Here is a 21,213-nt window from a genome sequence, read left to right on the forward strand (position 1 = left end):
ATTAAAAATGTATCAACCCGTGTGAAGAACATTTCCATTCATTATAATCCACATAATAATTCACATTTCCCATTGCTGCAGAATCATTTTCCTGCTGTAGCAAACTGGCTTAAATTAAGATCTCTCACGGATTCCCCCGGTACTGCTGCTCATTCCGTGCACCAGTCTCGGAGGTCTACGTCACCGGCCTCTAGGCGTCACTGAACTTTCTCATTACGCACACCTGACTCCAATTCCCTGATTTAATAACTGTATATATGTGCCCTCTGTTCACCATTCCCTTGTCGGTTATTGTTCCCATGTCCGTTGGTCTTGTGAGTACCTGTGCTTTGTTGTTTCGGCATTCGTGCTGCATGTATTGTGTACTCGTTATTACTGGTCTCGTCCCGTGTATTGTTATTACGGGTCTCGTCCCGTGTATTGTTATTACGGGTCTCGTCCCGTGTATTGTTATTACTGGTCTCGTCCCGTGTATTGTTATTACGGGTCTCGTCCCGTGTATTGTTATTACTGGTCTCATCCCGTGTATTGTTATTACTGGTCTCGTCCCGTGTATTGTTATTACTGGTCTCGTCCCGTGTATTGTTATTACGGGTCTTGTCCCGTGTATTGTTATTACGGGTCTCGTCCCGTGTATTGTTATTACTGGTCTCGTCCCGTGTATTGTTATTACTGGTCTCGTCCCGTGTATTGTTATTACGGGTCTCGTCCCGTGTATTGTTATTACGGGTCTCGTCCCGTGTATTGTTATTACTGGTCTCGTCCCGTGTATTGTTATTACTGGTCTCGTCCCGTGTATTGTTATTACGGGTCTCGTCCCGTGTATTGTTATTACTGGTCTCGTCCCGTGTATTGTTATTACTGGTCTCGTCCCGTGTATTGTTATTACGGGTCTCGTCCCGTGTATTGTTATTACGGGTCTCGTCCCGTGTATTGTTATTACATGTCTCGTCCCGTGTATTGTTATTACGGGTCTCGTCCCGTGTATTGTTATTACGGGTCTCGTCCCGTGTATTGTTATTACGGGTCTCGTCCCGTGTATTGTTATTACGGGTCTCGTCCCGTGTATTGTTATTACGGGTCTCGTCCCGTGTATTGTTATTACGGGTCTCGTCCCGTGTATTGTTATTACTGGTCTCGTCCCGTGTATTGTTATTACGGGTCTCGTCCCGTGTATTGTTATTCTCGTCCCGTGTATTGTTATTACTGGTCTAGTCCCGTGTATTGTTATTACTGGTCTCGTCCCGTGTATTGTTATTACTGGTCTCGTCCGTGTATTGTTATTACGGGTCTCGTCCCGTGTATTGTTATTACTGGTCTCGTCCCGTGTATTGTTATTACGGGTCTCGTCCCGTGTATTGTTATTACGGGTCTCGTCCCGTGTATTGTTATTACTGGTCTCGTCCCGTGTATTGTTATTACGGGTCTCGTCCCGTGTATTGTTATTACTGGTCTCGTCCCGTGTATTGTTATTACGGGTCTCGTCCCGTGTATTGTTATTACGGGTCTCGTCCCCGTGTATTGTTATTACGGGTCTCGTCCCGTGTATTGTTATTACTGGTCTCGTCCCGTGTATTGTTATTACTGGTCTCGTCCCGTGTATTGTTATTACTGGTCTCGTCCCGTGTATTGTTATTACGGGTCTCGTCCCGTGTATTGTTATTACTGGTCTCGTCCCGTGTATTGTTATTACGGGTCTCGTCCCGTGTATTGTTATTACGGGTCTCGTCCCGTGTATTGTTATTACTGGTCTCGTCCCGTGTATTGTTATTACGGGTCTCGTCCCGTGTATTGTTATTACGGGTCTCGTCCTGTGTATTGTTATTACTGGTCTCGTCCCGTGTATTGTTATTACGGGTCTCGTCCCGTGTATTGTTATTACGGGTCTCGTCCCGTGTATTGTTATTACTGGTCTCGTCCCGTGTATTGTTATTACTGGTCTCGTCCCGTGTATTGTTATTACGGGTCTCGTCCCGTGTATTGTTATTACGGGTCTCGTCCCGTGTATTGTTATTACGGGTCTCGTCCCTTGTATTTCTTAGAGGTTTTACCTCGCTCTTTTGTTTGGGTTACATCCGTGTGGTTTTGTATACATGTTTGTTTTGGGCTTCATCCCCGTGCCTTTTCATGGCATGTTGTATTTTTGGGTGGAATATTAAAACCCCCTATTACATATTCCTGCGCCTGTCTCCAATCATTTATACAACGTGACAAGATCCTACATCTGAAATATATACAGTTTCAAATATCTCTCAAAATACACTGTGTGTACATTTAAACAGTATGCCGTATTCATGAGAGGTAGGTTGGGACTGTAGTGTCACTACGTCAACTCTGAGACAGGCCGTTCCCCTGGCACACCGTCCTGAACAGATGGGCAGAGACGACTGGCATCCAAGGACTACGTCACCCTGGCAACAGCCATCTTTTTGCCACCCTTATGGCCCATTTTTCTGAAGCAACTCCTGATTGGCTATAGCTTTTGCTGATTATGTTATAGATAATCCGACAGGACATTGACTGACATCATCTAACCTTATTGGGTTTCAATTCACTGAGCATCAATGTAGAGTACTGTAATGGACATTGACTAATCAAGCACAAAGTATGTCATATAAGAGAGGACCTTTTGCATAGTGTGAGATGTCCTCTATAACCTATAGTACACCTCTCCATCTGTGTGTGTGGTTGGCGGTCATGTGAGAACCCAGCAGGTACTGAGACAGTTTCCATGACACGCTCCATAGCCTTCCAAAGGGGATATACCTGACTGTCACAGAGGTCATTCACTACCTGAGCTGAAGCACATACACACGTCCACACCAACTACTGTAAATAGTGCACATACTGTACACTAACAGGCATGCCCACAAACATAAACATGGACAGAGTACACATCACCTAGTTGTAAACACACACACACACACACACACACACACACACACACACACACACACACACACACACACACACACACACACACAGGCCTTAGCCTACATAAGAGGGAGAGTTGTGAGTGCTGTCTGTTTGCTGTGTGTGTCTGGGAGGAGGACTGTGGTAATAACAGCAAGCTGAACCAGACTATAACAAAGCTGAAGCTCCCCGCGGTGGGCCGCTGTGATGAAGTGACTATTTTATCCTGCTACTCTCTGGTACCTGCTATGGAGAAGACCAGCCATGTCCTGCTCTTCTTCACTCTCTTGGGAGGGGAAGCTTTCACCTCAAAACAGACAGAGAGAGGGAGAGACAGAGAGAGACAGAGAGAGAGAGGGAGAGACAGAGAGAGACGAAGAGAGGGAGAGACAGAGAGAGGGAGAGACAGAGAGAGGTAGAGACAGAGAGAGGTAGAGACAGAGAGAGCTAAACAAAGAGCAAAACATCAGCATCAGCGTCAGGAGCCTGAGGAATGAGAAAAATCCAAACCCTACCCTCTAATCTGAGTTTGACTGGAGCAGTCCCGTGTGGCTCAGTTTGTAGAGCATGGTGTTTGCATGGTGTTTGCAACACCAGGGTTCGATTCCCACGGGGACCAGTACGGGAAGAAAAAAAATGTATGAAATGCATGCATTCACTACTGTAAGTTGCTCTGGATAAGAGTGTCTGCTAAATGACTTAAATGTGAAATGCAGTGTACAGACAGAAACCTTTAAAGCTGTACATCAGCTTTAGAGAGAGAGAGAGAAGTACAGCTTTAAAGGTTTCTGTCTGTACACTGCTCCAGTCAAACTCAGATTAGAGGGTAGAGTTTGGACTTTTCTCATTCCTCAGGCTCCTGACGCTGATGTTTTGCTCTTTGGGTTTAGCTCTCTCTGTCTCTCCTTCTATCTGTCTCTCCCTCTATCTGTCTCTACCCTCTCTTTCTCTCTTGGTCTCTCCCTCTCTCCGTCTCTCTCTGTCTCTCTGTCTCTCTCTGTCTCTCCCTGTCTCTCCCTGTCTCTCTCTGTCTCTTTCTGTCTCTTTCTGTCTCTGTCTCTGTCTCTCTCTGTCTCTGTCTCTCCCTCCCTCTGTCTCTGTCTCTCCCTTTCCCTGTCTCTCCCTCTCCCTGTCTCTCCCTCTCTCTGTCTCTCCCTCTCTCTGTCTCTGTCTTTCCCTCTCTCTGTCTCTCTCTCTCGCTGTCTCTACCTCTCTCTCTCTCTCCCTCTCTCTGTCTCTCCCTCTCTCGCTCCATCTCTCCCTGTCTCTCCGTCTCCGTCTCTCTGTCTCTTCGTCTCTCCCTGTCTCCGTCTCTCTGTCTCTCCCTGTCGCCGTCTTTCCGTCTCTCCCTGTCTCTCCCTGTCTCCGTCTCTCTGTCTCTTCGTCTCTCCCTGTCTCCGTCTCTCTGTCTCTCCCTGTCGCCGTCTCTCCGTCTCTCCCTGTCTCCGTCTCTTCGTCTTTCCGCCTCTCCGTCTCTCTCTGTCTCCCTGTCTCCGTCTCTCCATCTCTCCCTGTCTCTGTCTCTCCCTCTCTCCCTGTCTCTGTCTCTTCCTGTCTCCGTCTCTCCGTCTCTCCCTGTCTCCGTCTCTCCGTCTCTCCCTGTCCCTGTCTCTCCCTGTCTCCGTTTCCCTCTCTCCATCTCTCCCTGTCTCCGTTTCCCTCTCTCCATCTCTCCCTGTCTCGGTCTCCGTCTCTCCGTCTCTCCATGTTTCCGTCTCTCCCTGTCTATGTCTCTCCGTCTCTCCCTGTTTCCGTCTCTCCCTGTCTCTTCGTCTCTCCCTGTCTCTTCGTCTCTCCCTGTCTCTGTCTCTCCCTGTCTCCGTCTCTTCGTGTCTCCGTCTCTTCGTGTCTCCCTGTCTCCGTCTCTCCGTCTCTCCCTATTTCCGTCTCTCCCTGTCTCCGTCTCTCCCTGTCTCCATCTCTCCCTGTCCCGTCTCTCCGTCTCTCCCCGTCTCTCCCCATCTCTTCGTCTCTCCTTCTCTCCGTCTCTCCGTCTCTCCGTCACTCCCTGTCTCCGTCTCTCCCTGTCTCCGTCTCTCCCCGTCTCTCCGTCTCCCTCTCTCTCCCTCTCCCTCTCCCTCTCTCTCTCTCTCTCCCCTATTTTAAGGGCTTTATGTTTATATTGCCAAAGCAAGTGAAATAGATAAGAAACAAAAGTGAAATAAACAATAAAAAATGAACAGTAAACATTACACTCACAGAAGTTCCAAAAGAATAAAGACATTACAAATGTCATATTATGTATATATACAGTGTTGTAACGATGTGCAAATGGTTAAAGTACAAAAGGGAAAATAAATAAACATAAATATGGGTTGTATTTACAATGGTGTTTGTTCTTCAGTGGTTTCCCTTTTCTTGTGGCAACAGGTCACAAATGTTGCCGCTGTGATTGGACACTGTGGTATTTCACCCAATAGATATGGGAGTTTATCAAAATTGGATTTGTTTTCGAATTCTTTGTGGCATAGTTCCTTTTGATGGCATAGACGGCCCTTCTTGTCTTTCAGATCGTTCACAGCTTTGTGGAAGTTACCTGTAGCACTACTTTTAGGTCGAGGTATGTATAGTTTTTGTGTGCTCTAATGCATGGGTGTCTAGATGGAATTTATATTTGTGATTCTGGCAACGGGACATTTTTTGCAACACCATTATTTTGGTCTTACTGAGATTTACTGTCAGGGTCCAGGTCTGGCAGAATCTGTGCAGAAGATCTATGTGCTGCTGTAGGCCCTCCTTGGTTGGTGATAGAAGCACCAGATCATCAGCAAACAGTAGACATCTGACTTCAGATTCTAGTAGGGTGAGGCCGGATGCTGCAGACTGTTCTAGTGCCCTCGCCAATTCGATGATATATATGTTGAAGAGGGTGTGGCTTAAGCTGCATCTCTGTCTCACACCCCGGCCCTGTGGAATGAAATGTGTGAGTTTTTTGCCAATTATAACCGCACACTTGTTGTTTGTGTACATGGATTTTGTAATGTTGTATGTTTTTCCCCCAACACCACTTTCCATCAATTTGTATAGCAGGCCCTCATGCCAAATTGAGTCGAGGGCTTTTTTGAAATCAACAATGCATGAGAAGACTTTGCCTTTGTTTTGGGTTCTTTGTTTGTCAATTAGTGTATGTAGGGTGAATACGTGGTCTGTCGTACGGTAATTTGGTAAAAAGCCAATTTGACATTTGCTCAGTGTATTGCTTTCACGGAGGAAATGTACGAGTCTGCTTTTAATGATAATGCAGAGGATTTTCCCAAGGTTGCTGTTGACGCATATCACACGGTAGTTATTGGGGTCAAATTGTTAAATTTGTCAAATTTGGGTGATCAGACCGTGGTTCCAAATAATGGGGAATATGCCAGAGCTGAGGGTGATGTTAAAGAGTTTAAGTATAGTCAATTGGAATTTGTGGTCTGTATATTTTATCATTTCATTGATGATACCATCAACACCACAGGCCTTTTTGGGTTGGAGGGTTTGTATTTTGTCCTGTCGTTCATTCAATGTACTTTAAGAATCGAGTGGGTTCTGGTAGTCTTTAATAGTTAATTCTAAGATTTGTATTTGATCACGTATATGTTTTTGCTGTTTGTTCCTTGTTATAGAGCCAAAAAGATTGGAGAAGTGGTTTATCCATACAACTCTTCATGTTGTGCTTTGTTTTCCCAGAAGTGGTTAGTCTATGGATTCTTCAATTACATTGAACTGATTTCTGACGTGCTTTTCCTTCTTTTTCCTTAGTGTATTTCTGTATTGTTTTAGTGATTCACCATAGTGAAGGTGTTAGTTGGACAGGTTTCTCAATTTCTTTCTCAGGTTTTTGCATTCTTCATCAAACCAATTGTCATTGTTGTTAATTTTCTTAGGTTGTCTGCTTGACATTTTTAGATTTGATAGGGAAGCAGGGAGGTCAAATATACTGTTTAGATTTCCTACTGCCAAGTTTACACTTTTTATTAGAGTGAAACATTTTGTCCAGGAAATTGTCTGGAAGGGATTGAATTTGTTGTTGCCTTATTGGTTTTTTTGGTAGATTTCCACACTACTTTCCTTCCTGCTATAGCATTTCTTAATATTATTCAGTTCCCTTGGCTTTAATGCCTCATGATTGAGCAAAGCTCTGTTCAAGTAGAGTGTGATTTTGCTGTGATCTGATAGAGGTGTCAGTGGACTACCTGTGAACGCTGTAAGACACTCTGGGTTGAGGTCAGTGATAAAGTAGTCTACAGTACTACTGCCAAGAGATGAGCTATATGTGTACCTACCATAGGAGTCCCCTTGAAGCCTACCATTGACTATGTACATACCAAGCGTCCAACAGAGCTGCAGGAGTTGTGACCTGTTTTTTGGGGTTATGTTGTCATAGTAGTGTCTATGGGGGCATGTGTGGGAGGGAATGCTTTCACCTCCAGGTAGGTATTTGTCCCCCTGTGTGCTGAGGGTGTCAGGTTCTTATCCAGTTTTGGCATTTAGGTCGCCACAGACTAGTACATGTCCCTGGGCCTGGAAATGGTTGATCTCCCCCTCTCGGATGGAGAAGCTGTCATCGTTTAAGTATGGGGATTATATTGTGGGGGATATAGGTATCACACATGAGGACATTTTTCTCTGTTGAGATAATTTTTTATTAATTTCTAGCCAGATGTAAAATGTTCCTGTTTTGACTAATTTAATAGAGTGGGTTAGGTTTGCTCTATACCAAATTAGCATACCCCCTGTGTCTCTTCCTTGTTTCAGACCTGGTAGTTTGGTGGATGGGACTACCATCTCTCTAACCTAGAGGGCAACCAGTGGGTCCGTCTCCTTTATTCCATGTTTCTTTTAGTATGACAATGTCTGTATTTCAAATTTTGTTGATGAAGTCTGGGTTCCTGCTCTTCAGGCCAAAGGCAGATGACCTCAGACCTTGTATATTCCAGGATGAGATAGTACAAGTTTTGTGTTCCATAGTGTCTAGTGTTGTTTTTGTGTGGTTTAGGCCCGGACCATCACAGTAGGTGTGAGCAGAGGATGTTGAGCATCTGATACATACCTCTTAGGTTGCAGGATGGGGCTTGGGCAGGTGTAATAGCGGGGGTTGGGCCTGTTGCTCTGCTCACGGCCTGGGTATATGCCCTGCTGTCATGTTGAGGTCCTTGCCGCAGGGGCAGGGGGCATGGTGTGGGCAGAAGGGGCATAGGTCTGATATGGGGGGCCTACAGTATTTAGAGTGTGGCCAGGGTTTGCTTGGGGTTGTCTTAGCTGGTTGGGGTGTGGCTGGTGATGCTGTGGTCTGGGTGAAGGTCCTCTTGGCATGGGTTCTCTCCCTGCAGGTCCTTCAGGAGGGGTCTTGCAGGTCTGGGAGGGTGTTTCGCTGGTCTGGGCGGGGTGTCAATTGCTCTGTTGCTCCTGTGTGAGGTGCTAGGGCTATGGTTGAGGGTGACGTCCTTCAGGGTCCTTGCAAAAGTTGGGATTGCTGCCTTGTAGAGGTGGACCTGGTCGTAAAGATTGTTCAAGTCCAGGGTGGAGTGGTGGGCCAAGTAGACATTCAGTTTTGAGGCCAAATTTTGTGAAATGCTTGCATTCACCCACTGTATAGTGGCAGGGTGAATGTCTTTTCATGGTAGCAGTGTGGAGATAACCACTTCTGCATTGGGGAAAGTGAGTGCTGTGGCCACCTGTTCCTGCTGGGCCCTCAGGTCATTTGTTCCTTTGTGAATTATGATATGACTGGGTGACCCTAGTCTGTCCTCTGACAACAGCTCCAGGGCATGCCTAGTGTTTGGGCACCAGAGTTTAGCCACTTTGTGTTTGGGAAAAAGTTTATCCTCTTGAATGTATTTGCCATTTGAGTCAATGAGGAGCACAATCTCTGGCTTTTGTGTGTTCTCAGTGGATCTGTTGGGGTTGTCAAGAGAGCTATCAGTGGAGCTGACAGGGGGGCTGTTAGGAGGGGGTGGGGTCTGTTGGGTTGGTGGGTCCTGTGTTATCTGTTCCGTTGAGGTTGTGGTCCGGGTCTGAGGTGGGCTGTTCTGCTGGCTTCTCTGGGGGAGTGTCCTGCTCTCTGTCACACCACAGCTTAGTCACCTCCTCCTTCAGTGCCATGTGTGCCTATTTAAGTTGTCTCACCTCAGTCCATAGAGCAGCCATCTCTCTCAGGCGGCCATCCAGCTCCACCTTCTGCCCTCCGGGTCTTGTTGGGGGGTGTTGCTGTGCTGGTCTGTTTTGTGGGTTTGTTCTGTTTGGATTGTGTGGACTAACTCTCTGAGCTCCACCATGTCTCTCTCCAGCTCGGTGAATTTATCCCTCTAAATGATGGAGGAGCAGTGCAGTTGTGGGACCTGGGTGGGTTCAGTGCTGGGGGGGGTGACTATCCTTGTTTGCAGGACAGTTTGAAGAGGTGTGATCAGACTCACTCAGGATGGTGAAGTCGTCACAGAGAGAGATATTTTCCTGCTGTGCTCTCTATTTGACGACGCCGGGGTTTGCGGCCACAGAAAGCCCAAGGACAACCCCAAGATTTTTTTTGGGGGGGCACAAGGGGTGACCGGTCGAGCCGAGGAGAGTGCCAGAGCCCGAATGGCAAACTCTGGAGGAGCGTGTCATCAGACCACGGCCACAGAAACCCCAAGATTATATTAGGGGAGGGGGGGGGGGGGGGCACATGGAGCAGGCGGCTGAGCAGAGGGAAGAGCCAGAGACCACCTGGGAGGAAATAGAGAGGTGGTCGGTCGACCCAAGGAGAGTACCAGAGCCCGCCTGGGATTCGATGGAACAGTGTGAAGAGGGATACCGGAGAATGTAGTTGGCTAGGAGTATGCGGCATCGCAGGTGTTTGGAGGAACGTGTCATCAGTCCGGTGAAACCTGGGCCGGCTCCACGTATCTGGCCTCCAGTGCGCCTCCCCAGTCCGATACGTCCTGTGTCTCCTCCTCGCACTCTCCCTGATGTGCGTCTCCCCAGTCCGGTACGTCCTGTGCCTGCTCCTCGCACTCGCCCTGAAGTGTGTCACCAGTCCGGTACCACCTGTGCCGGCTCCACGCACTAGACCTCCAGTGCGCCTTCCCAGTCCGGTTCGTCCTGTGCCTGCTCCTCGCACTTGCCCTGAAGTGCGTGTCACCAGTCCGGTGCCACCTGTACCGGCTCCACGCACTCGGCCTCTAGCGTGCATTCCCAGTCCAGAGCTTCCGGAGATGGTCCCCGGTCCGGAGCTTCCGGCAACGGTCCCCGGTCCAGAGCCTCCGACGACGGTCCACAGTCCGGAACCTCCAGCGACGGTTAACGGTCCGGAACCTCCGGCTCCATGGTAGGAGCCTTCCCCTGCGCCGATGCCCAGTCCAAGCACGGCGTCCAGTCCAGCTCCAAGGCCAGAGTCTTCTTCTGCGCCGATGCCCAGTCCAGGCACGGCGTCCAGTCCAGCTCCAGGGCAGGAGTCTTCTTCTGCACCAGTGGCCAGTCCAGGCACGGCGTCCAGTCCCGCTCCATGGCCAGAGCCCTCCTTTGCGCCGGTGCCCAGTCCAGACACGGCGTCCGGTCCAGCTCCATGGCCGGAGCCTTCTTCTGCGCTGATGCCCAGTCCAGGCACGGCGTCCAACCCAGCTCCAGGGCCGGAGCCCTCCTCTGCGCCGGTGCCCAGTCCAGGCATGGCGTTCAGCCCGGCGCCATGGTCGGATCAGGGGTCTGGGGGGGGCTACGACCCGCACCGGAGCCGCCACCGACACTAGTCACCCCCCCTAACCCCCCCATTTGGTTTCAGGTTTTGCGGCCGGAGTCCGCACCTTTGGGGGGGTACTGTCACGCCCTGACATAGAGCCCTTGTTTCTCTATGATGTAGTAGGTCAGGGTGTGACTAGGGGGTAGTCTAGTTTAATATTTCTATGTTGTGTTCTAGTTTATATTTTCTATGTTGGTGTTTTGTATGATTCCCAATTAGAGGCAGCTGGTATTCGTTGTCTCTAATTGGGAATCATATTTAAGTAGCTATTTCTCCCACATGTGTTTGTGGGATATTGTTTTGTGTTTGTGCCTGTGCACCACGTAGTCACGTTTAGTTGTTCGTTTATTTGATTTATTTGTTTTTGCTTGAAGTTTCACTTTGGAATAAAGATGTGGAACTCTACACACGCTGCGCCTTGGTCCCGTTCTTACGACAACCGTGACACCATGAGTTCAGTAGCTCACTACCTCTCTCTCTCAGGAAGACGCAGGTTAAGAAGAAAGTACGATATAGAGGTAAAATGTGAGGATAGAGAGAACAGAATGTATACATGTTTAATGTATGTGTAGTCTATACAGACAACGGCAGCAGAACAATCAGTCACAGAGTCCTCTGCAGTATCTGGAACTCATAAAGCAATGCCTTTGTGTAATAAAACAGTAAAATCTCTGAGGTTTCCATTCACAAACACCTACACACACATACGCATGCATGCCGGCACACACACACATGCAACAAAGCACTCAGAGGGGACACACCCGTGCCCGGGGAACACCTCCCAGAGATCATTATCTCAGTGTTAATCCTCAGAGTGACAACATGGTGTCACAGAACCAACCCTGGGGAGCTCCAACCCACCCTGCTCTAACCTGTTCTGGAGGGAATTAGAGTGACACACAGCTGATGGCCATGACAGGCTGAAACGTGACCAGGCTAAAGCCCACCTCACCAGCCATCCAATAACCAGGCCTACATAATTAATAAGAAAGAGAAATTAAGCCTCAGCCTTTCTAAAGTAATCTGTTTGATTGGACTTTCTTCATTGGCTTTTGTTCACACCACGTTTAATGAAATCATCCCTTTTCTAGAGACAAGTCCTTTGTGTAACCAGGGTAACCTTTGCCCAACATTCAGGGAGGAAAAACGATGAACGATGGCATAAGGAAACCATTAAATGTAGACGGAGGCCAGAACCACTCATACGAGACTTAATCCAATGACTCATGAGTACAAACGGCTCACATACCGTACACATTACACAGACAATCATACAATGCACAAACAGTCTCACACATACACTGGTCAGTGACCGTGTGATACAGTGTGAGTTGATGAGTTAGTAATGATACAACCCAGTGCTTACTCAGCTCTTTTCCTTATGGCTCTGGTTGAAAAACAACCTTTTGACAAGTTAAGTGTGTTATTGTCAGCATTTTAATGTCTGCAGTATATCAGTGTGTAGCTCTGTAAATTTGTCCCATACTCCTATGATAATGTAAACTAATGCAGCTAATGCACATCCTGCTAGCCCAACAAAAGGCAGTGACACTAATCCACAAAAACCTGCGTTGACCTAACAAATCTAACTCTTTCAAAAGCACACAAATTACAGTTCCATAAAAAACACATCCTGTCCCTCACCCACGCAGAAACAAACTGTAGGCGTATACAGCACATGGGGGTCAGAGTATCCTTTGACATGTAACTATGTGTATGTCATGTGGAATGGAACAGCATGAGTGCAATGTGCATGCTACAGTGGACATAATGAAGGTCCCATTTACTGTACTGCTTCTCTACTAACCTATGCCTGGTTCTTCAAGAAGTTAACAGCTCACATAGCCAGAGTATGGTATGTTATGCTTCACTACTAACATAGCCAGAGTATGGTATGTTATGCTTCTCTACTAACATAGCCAGAGTATGGTATGTTATGCTTCTCTACTAACATAGCCAGAGTATGGTATGTTATGCTTCTCTACTAACATAACCAGAGTATGGTATGTTATGCTTCTCTACTAACATAGCCAGAGTATGGTATGTTATGCTTCTCTACTAACATAGCCAGAGTATGGTATGTTATGCTTCTCTACTAACATAGCCAGAGTATGGTATGTTATGCTTCTCTACTAACATAGCCAGAGTATGGTATGTTATGCTTCTCTACTAACATAGCCAGAGTATGGTATGTTATGCTTCTCTACTAACATAGCCAGAGTATGGTATGTTATGCTTCTCTACTAACATAGCCAGAGTATGGTATGTTATGCTTCTCTACTAACATAGCCAGAGTATGGTATGTTATGCTTCTCTACTAACATAGCCAGAGTATGGTATGTTATGCTTCTCTACTAACATAGCCAGAGTATGGTATGTTATGCTTCTCTACTAACATAGCCAGAGTATGGTATGTTATGCTTCTCTACTAACATAGCCAGAGTATGGTATGTTATGCTTCTCTACTAACATAGCCAGAGTATGGTATGTTATGCTTCTCTACTAACATAGTCAGAGTATGGTATGTTATGCTTCTGTACTAACATAGCCAGAGTATGGTATGTTATGCTTCTCTACTAACATAGCCAGAGTATGGTATGTTATGCTTCTCTACTAACATAGCCAGAGTATGGTATGTTATGCTTCTCTACTAACATAGCCAGAGTATGGTATGTTATGCTTCTCTACTAACATAGCCAGAGTATGGTATGTTATGCTTCTCTACTAACATAGCCAGAGTATGGTATGTTATGCCTGGCCCTGCAGGTTCCCAGGCCGGTAGGTTCAGTGTGTTGTCTGAGCCAGGCAGGGCTGTTCCGACATGTTCGTCACAGGCAGAGCATTCCACAGCCCCGTGTTCCTCCTCCAAACACACAGGCTCAGAGCAGCAACAACAGAGACGGGCACCTTGGGTAATAACATAGAAACCCACTTGTGCCCTATGATGAAATCAGGTGATCATAAAGCTGATTTTTAATAAACAGACAAATTAATAATTAATGTGTCACACTGCAGATAATCATGACATGTTGAGGTTAGGGGACACACAAGGAGACTGTAGGTCAAACAAAGCAATTGTACAGAGAGAGAAAATGGGAGTAAGATAAGATACAAGGACAAGATCAAATATATTCACACTGAGAACAAGAGACCATGAACACACGAGCACACACGCTGTCAACACACGCTGTCAACACACCCTGTCAACACACCCTGTCAACATACTCAAGGGGTTCCCAAACTTTTTTAGCCCAGGACACCATTTTGATATCAGAAAATTCTCGCAAACCCAACCATATAAAAAAAAATGTAATTAACAGCCAATGTTGACTTTTTATTTGGGGCTATGGCAGTCACAATTGAAAACATTCTAACAGTATTTGTGATTGTCTGTTAGAAACATGCACAGCTATGGGGGCATAGTTCGCTTTTGAAAGACACTCTCTCCAATAAGAATTATTTCCTCTGAATCCACTGATTCGGTAACTCGTCTGTAGAATGTTTTTGTATTTCCCTTGTATGCTTGCATTCAGTCCGTTCACTTTCCCAAATATATCTATGACATAAGCACGGAAACACATTTTCTTTTCATTACACAGAAAGTCAACCAAGTCAGTTTTTTTACATCCATTGTGAATGACAACAGCTCCTCTCTCAATGCGAAACATCTTTCCAACTCTCCCCCTCGATAACCACCAAGCCTTGGTGTGAAATAGAACATTTTCATGTTCTGATCCCATATCTCCACATAATTTTGCAACCAGGCGTGTGCGCAGTGATGTGGTTTGATGTAGTCTACAATCGAAGTTGCCTGCTGCAGTATATCTCAGAGTTCTGTGCTCAGATATTTTGCCTCCAGTTGCTCTCGTGTATCATACAATGCGTCCATATGGCAGAGGGAGACACATTCATAACTAGAGTACAGAGTCCTGCCCGCCATACTACCATAGATGGAGCCTCATCTGTGCAAAAGCCCACCATTCAATCCCATGGAATCTGTTTTTCGTAAATATAGCCACACAGCACACTGAACATCCCCTGTGCTGTTTCATGCTCAGGAATCGAGAAACAGAACAATATGTCCTCCTGAATAGCATCTCCGACATCTATAGCGAACAAAAGTCAATGCATGTGCATCTCGGCACTCACAGCTATCGTCCATTGGAGATCATAAGCTGGGGAGTTGTCGAGTTGTTCAGTCAGTTTCCTCTTGATTGCTAGCTATAGCATGAATATTTTATTGTTAGCCACATTACGATGAGATACAAAGACGATATTATAATATATACATTCTTTTGTAGATATTTCGTTTTTTCATGATTTTGGAAATTCTCCCTCAATTTTCATATCAGGCAACCCAATGTGGGGTCGTGACCCCTAGTTTGGGAACCACCGACAAATCCTATCTACACAACCTGTCAACACCCTCTGTCAATACACTCTTTCAACATACTCTGTCAACAGCCTGTCAACATACCCAGTCAATACATTGTGAACACATCCTGTCAACACATTCTGTCAACAACCTGTCAACACCCTCTATCAACACAACCACATACTTCACTAGGGTTGCATAATTCATGGAACTTTCAATAAATTCCCTGTTTTTCCAAAAATCCTGGTTGGAAGATTCCGGATTTCCTGCTTATTCCCTCCTGATTCCAGGAATTCTTTGGGAAAAACAGGGAATTTATTCAAAGTTTTTTTTTGCAACCCTATTCTTCACACATGGTTTGGTTTGATGTGTGTACACATATCAAGTGTATCAACCTGGACTAACATAGTAAACATACATTTGTCTCTCCCCATTTGTATGATGTTACGTTTCGTATGGTATGTATTAATTTGTGGATGTCCATCATCCATTTTATATGATATTTTGTTACTAATTACAATTCATATGATATGTTACAAATTGCAATTTGTACAATATGTTATGAATTTGTAATACGCTGTGGCTAACGTTAGCAAGGTGGCTAGGTAGCTAATGCTAGCGTTAGCTAGGCAGCTAGCGTTAGCTAGGCTAGGGGTTAGGGTTCGGGGTTAAGGTTAGGGTTAAGGTAAGGGTTAAGGTTAGGAGTTAGGTTACATGTTTAGGGTTAGGGGAAGGGTTAGCTAACATGCTAAGTAGCTGCAAATTAGTAAGTAGTTGCAAAGTTTCTAAGTAGCTAAAATGCTAAAGTTGTCCTTGATGAGATTCGAACATGCAACCTTTGTGTTACCCCCCCAACCCACCCCACCAAACCGAACCCAACCAACCAACCAACCAACCAATCACGTAATCTTCATTTTTGCCTTAAGTAACCTTTTGTCTTATGTAACCATACCAAACATAACATATCATGCTAGTTTGAGTGTCCAGGATTTACGTTTACCATGTCTAGTCTATGAGACCAGGCTGAAGTGTAAGCACACAAATATCAAGTGCATGTACACAACGCATGCAAATTACATGACATGACAACTTAAACATTCATCCCTGTAGAAGTATGTCATTGATATTTTACACTTGTGATATGAGACCTACAGCCAGTCCATGAAGGTTAGACTATTTAACATAATGTGTGTTAGTTATGTAATATGCCTACTGTAGGAAAGTCATTAGTTCATCATTATCCAGCCAGGTGGTTGAGATCTAAGGAGCTCCAGCCTAGAGGGTACTGTGTGTACCGTGACTTCTAATACCACACGTAAACAAACAATTAGATATTAGTAAATAAGCTTCCCAGATCCAGAAATCTATCAAACATTATTTAAGATTAAAACACAGACTATGGTAATCAATGCCCTCTCTACACTCTGTCCATCAAGTCTACTGTCTGGAACAGCAGAGCTCAGAGGACAGGGGAGAAGCAGGCAGCCAATGAGCTCAATGGAGTGGCTCTAATGGCTCAGTCTGTCTGGATCAGCATAGAGTTACACTCAGAGGCTCAAAACAGATAATATGGATAGGTTACTGTACAGACACTTACAGAGACAGGAAAAATATAGGGAAGAGAACATGTCTGACACACACACACACACACACACACACACACACACACACACACACACACACACACACACACACACACACACACACACACACACACACACACACACACACACACACATACATACATACATACATACATACATACATACATACTGTGGCAAAGAAGGGGGTCGAGTGATAAATGGCAGATATGTGAGGGCAGAACTAATAAACGGGCTCTGCCCGATCACTAAAATGGCCACCCCGATCAGAACTACAGATCACAAAATGGCCGACTGCCAAAACTACAATTCCCAGAAGCAAGGGGAACCCTCAGAAGGTGGAGCCGACCCACAGATAAAAGGTCAAGAAAAACCAGGAAGAGGGAGAGAGAGCGGGAAGGATCTATGAACCATAGAGAGAGAGACATTCTACATTGGCTGGATTTACCGTGTACGAGCTGGACTGTTTTGGACTTACCTGTTGGCGTTTAGACCTGGACCTACCGAGAACCAGATTTGTGTACCGAACCCTGCTATCCTTGACCTTACCTGCGGCCTGGGTGGACCAGGACAGAGAAACAAACATACAGGTACTGTCATGTTCGAAAGAACTTTAATTCTGGGCTGACTTTGGTGACAGTTTCTCACTTAATTTGTGACAAACGCTCCTAGCTTTGAAGAGGTTTGCCACAATACATACATACATACATACATACATACATACATACATACATACATACATACACACAATGCAAACAGCATTCAAATGACTTTCATGGAGGCAAATACACAAACAAAAGTATGAGACAATAGACAAACTGTCAAGTAGCCTCCTCTACTTACTGTTAACCTTCAGAGCTGTGTAGATAGGTAGCAGTCATACATTCTGACCACAGAGTTTGTTGTAGTACTTACAGAACTCACAGAGCAGCATTCACTTCAGGCAAAGCGGCTTCACCTGGTCAGGTAATACTTAGGAAAGGGTGTAACTCTAGATCTGTCAAAGAGCCAGAGAGGGAGAGGGGGGAAAGAGGGAAGGAGAGACTATGAACTGCAGGTGAACACAATACCTGTTGATTGGCTGGTGGAGTTCAGTAAGGAAATGTCCCAGTCACAGAACCTGTTGATTGGCTGGTGGAGTTCAGTAAGGAAATGTCCCAGTCACAGAACCTGTTGATTGGCTGGTGGAGTTCAGTAAGGAAATGTTAGGCTGCTGCCGGTCCTGGGGGAATTCTGGGATAGAGAACAGGACAGAACAGAGTCAGAGAGTTGTGGATGTGCTGTGATGACCCAGAGCCGGCTGCTAACATCTGGAAGCTGGTCCAGGTGACCAGGAAGTGGCAGAGAAGGGCGGGGCCAGAGCAAAGGTAGACAGAAAAGTGGCTTAACCTGCTCTGGGAGGGAGGGAGACTGTGAGAGGCTTGGACTGTTTCCCATACAGGGATAGACAAATAGCCCTGGAGGGAGGGAGAGGGCGAGAGAGGGGGAGGGGGAGGGAGAGCAAGGAGGAAACAAAACTAAACAACACACAACAAACCAGACATATTTTGTTAATAGTCAGATAATGAGGGATATTCCAGATTGAATATTGTATGTATATTACTGTAAATATTGAACACGTTCCCTGTGTATAACCATATATTTTGATACATTGAATGTTAATATTGTGAAACTATGTTATACATGTTTTACCTCCTGTTTCAGGAAGTGATGTCACTGAGTACTGCCCCTATATAGGACCCCCCCCCCCCCCCCCCCCCACCTGCATGAGCAGCAGTGTGCGGCGTTTTCCTTTCTGTTCCCCATATTACAGATGAATACCAGCTGTAGGCTCAGCAGGACTGTGTACCACCTACACACAACGCTAAAATACACACGCACACAAAACCAGGGATGGGCAACTATGATGGCGGTGGGACCCACAAAAAATCTAAACTCATCACGAAGGGCCGCAGTGGCTCACGGGTCTGCATGACCACATCCATACCCACGCATGCAGTCAACTGATTTGTGCAATCAATCTATTTCTGCAGTTAAACTACTTAACTCTCTTAAATGCATTATAGCATTAACCAGGGCTGGCTCTAGCCTTTTGGGGGCCCTAAGTAACATTTGGTTGAGGGACCCCCACACCTTGCGGGCACATTTTTTTACTGGTCCCGTCCTGGCGGTAGAGTTTAATGTTAATTTCCTGCAATTCTACATACAGTGGCAAGGACAAGAATGTGAACCCTTTGGAATTACCTGGATTTCTGCATAAATTGGTCATCAAATTTGATCTGATCTTTATCTAAGTCACAACAACAGACAAACACAGTCTGCATAAACTAATAACACATAAATTATTGTATTTTTCTTGTCTATATTGAATACAACATTCTAACATACGTAGGTTGGAAAAAGTATGTGATCCCCCAGGGTAATGACTTCTCCAAAAGCTAATTGGAGTCAAGAGTCAGCTAACCTGGAGTACAAACATTGAGACAATATTGCAGATGTTGGTTAGAGCTGCCCTGCCCTATAAAAAACTGTCACAAAATTTGAGTTTGCTATTCACAAGAAGCATTGCCTTGTAAATCATGTCCCGAACAAAAGAGATCTCAGAAGACCCAAGATTAAGAATTGTTGACTTGCATAAAGCTGGAAAGGGTTACAAAAGTATCTCTAAAAGCCTTGATGTTCATCAGTCCATAGTAAGACAAATTGTCTATAAATGGAGAAAGTTCAGCACTGTTGCTACTCTCCCTAGGAGTGGCCGTCCTGCAAAGATGACTGCAAGAGCACAGCGCAGAATGCTCAATGAGTTTAAGAAGAATCTTAGTGTCAGCTAAAGACTTAAAGAAATATCTGGAACATGCTAACATCTCTGTTGACGAGTCTACGATACGTAAAACACTAAACAAGAATGGTGTTTAAGGGAGGACACCACGGAAGAAGCCACTGTTGTCCAAAAAAAACATTGCTGCATGTATGAAGTTCGCAAAAGAGCAGCTGGATGTTTCACAGCGCTACTGGCAAAATATTCTGTGGACAGATGAAACTACAGTTGAGTTGTTTGGAAGGAACACAACAACACTATGTGTGGAGAAAAAAAGGCACAGCACACCAACATCAAAACCTCATCCCAACTGTAAAGTATGGTGGAGGGAGCATCATGGTTTGGAGCTGCTTTGCTGCCTCAGGGCCTGGAGAGCTTGCTATCATTGACAGAAAAATGAATTCCCAAGTTTATCAAGACATTTTGCAGGAGAAGGTAAGGCTATCTGTCTGCCAATTGAAGCTCAACAGAAGTTGGGTGATGCAACAGGACAACGACCCAAAACACAGAAGTAAATCAACAACAGAAGTCCAGACCTCAACCCGATTGAGATGCTGTGGCATGACCTCAAGAGAGCGGTTCACACCAGACATCCCAAGAATATTGCTGAACTGAAGCAGTTTTGAAAAGAGGAATGGTCCAAAATTCCTCCTGACCGTTGTGCAGGTCTGATCTGCAACTACAGAAACGTTTAGTTGAGGTTATTGCTTCCAAAGGTTGGGTGATGCAACAGTTATTAAAACCAAGGGTTCACATACTTTTCCCACCATGCACTGCGAATGTTTACGCTGTGTGTTCAATAAAGACATGAAAACATATCATTGTTTGTGTTATTAGTTTAAGCAGACTGTGTTAGTCTATTGTTGTGACTTATGCTGCAGTAGTTTATGTGTCTGGGGGCTAGGGTCAGTCTGTCACATCTGGAGTATTTCTCTTGTCTTTTCCGCTGTCCTGTGTGAATTTAAATATGCTCTCTCTAATTCTCTCTTTCTCTTTCTTTCTTTCTCTCTCTCGGAGGACCTGAGCCCCAGGACCATGCCTCAGGACTACCTGGCTTGATGACTCCTTGCTGTCCCCAGTTCACCTGGCCGTGCTGCTGCTCCAGTTTCAACTGTTCTGCCTGCAGCTATGGAACCCTGACCTGTTCACCGGACGTGCTACCTGTCCCAGACCTGTTGTCCCAGACCTGCTGGAACCCTGACCTATTCACTGGACGTGCTACCTGTCCCAGACCTGCTGTTTTCAACTCTCTAGAGACAGCAGGAGCGGTAGAGATACTCTCAAAGATCGGCTATGAAAAAGCCAACTGACACTTAATCTTGTGTTACTGACTTGTTGCACCCTCGACAACTACTATGATTATTATTATTTGACAATGCTGGTCATTTATGAACATTTGAACATCTAGGCCATGTGCTGTTATAATCTCCACCCGGCACAGCCAGAAGAGGACTGGCCACCCCTCATAGCCTGGTTCCTCTCTAGGTTTCTTCCTAGGTTTTGGCCTTTCTAGGGAGTTTTTCCTAGCCACCGTGCTTCTACACCTGCATTGCTTGCTGTTTTAGGCTGGGTTTCTGTACAGCACTTTGAGATATCAGCTGATGTAAGAAGGGCTATATGAAATAAATTTGATTGATTGACTTAGATGAAGATCAGATCAGATTTTATGACCAATTTATGCAGAAGTCCAGGTAATTCCAAAGGGTTCACATACTTTTTCTTGACACTGTATTTTGCCATAGGCTTCGAGAAAATGTTGCCGTTTTAAAGCAAGTTTTCTTCAATTCTACACATTTCGCCATTGGGCGGAGAG

The 21,213-nt window shown here is 45.6% G+C and overlaps 1 protein-coding gene across 7 annotated transcripts in view; it reads right to left on the minus strand.

The window, feature by feature from the left end:
• Positions 1-17,775, minus strand: part of LOC115158526 (E3 ubiquitin-protein ligase LNX) — an 84,809-nt gene extending 67,034 nt beyond the window's left edge. The window contains exon 1 of one of the 7 annotated variants that reach the window (XM_029707591.1): positions 17,753-17,775. The gene's annotated coding sequence lies outside the window, so the exon portion shown is untranslated. The other 6 variants (XM_029707590.1, XM_029707589.1, XM_029707587.1 and 3 more) reach the window with 6 other exon arrangements.
• Positions 17,776-21,213: the final 3,438 nt, after the last annotated feature.

The sequence above is a fragment of the Salmo trutta genome, chromosome 22 (assembly GCF_901001165.1).
Source record: "Salmo trutta chromosome 22, fSalTru1.1, whole genome shotgun sequence".
Taxonomy (NCBI): Eukaryota; Metazoa; Chordata; class Actinopteri; order Salmoniformes; family Salmonidae; genus Salmo; species Salmo trutta.